General features: G+C 31.8%; 1 non-coding gene across 1 annotated transcript; it reads left to right on the top strand.

Moving 5' to 3' along the window:
• Positions 1–149: 149 nt before the first annotated feature.
• On the top strand, positions 150–223 carry RHIMIDRAFT_t70. The gene has a single exon. It is a non-coding gene; the product is annotated as a tRNA-Val (tRNA).
• Positions 224–406: the final 183 nt, after the last annotated feature.

The raw sequence follows: 406 nt of genomic DNA, 5'->3' as shown, positions 1-406 counted from the left end.
TTAGCTGAGTTTAAATAATATATATATACTGAGGGCACATATTCTTTACCATATCCGTGATAATACTCTTCTTTAGGAAAGTCACGTGAAGTCAAAACTTTTATCCGTTGTCTGAGACAATTAATATTTTTGAAATACGAAAGAAAAGTGACTTCTTGGTGTAGATGGTTATCACGCCTGTCTAACACACAGGCGGTCGCCAGTTCGAGTCTGGCAGAAGTCATACTTTTGATTTTATTTTTGGTATGTCAAACAAGAATCGCTGATACCTTTTTTGGTATCTTATACTCTGCATGTCCAATGCAAGTTTTTATGATTTATGATTTATCATTTATTATATATTGCATATTGCATATTTACTTATACAAACAGTATAAATATCCCCAAAATTATCCATGAAATAAAC

The sequence above is a fragment of the Rhizopus microsporus genome (genome assembly GCF_002708625.1).
Source record: "Rhizopus microsporus ATCC 52813 unplaced genomic scaffold scaffold_61, whole genome shotgun sequence".
NCBI lineage: Eukaryota > Fungi > Mucoromycota > Mucoromycetes > Mucorales > Rhizopodaceae > Rhizopus > Rhizopus microsporus.
This window is presented reverse-complemented; position numbering and strand designations above follow the sequence as displayed.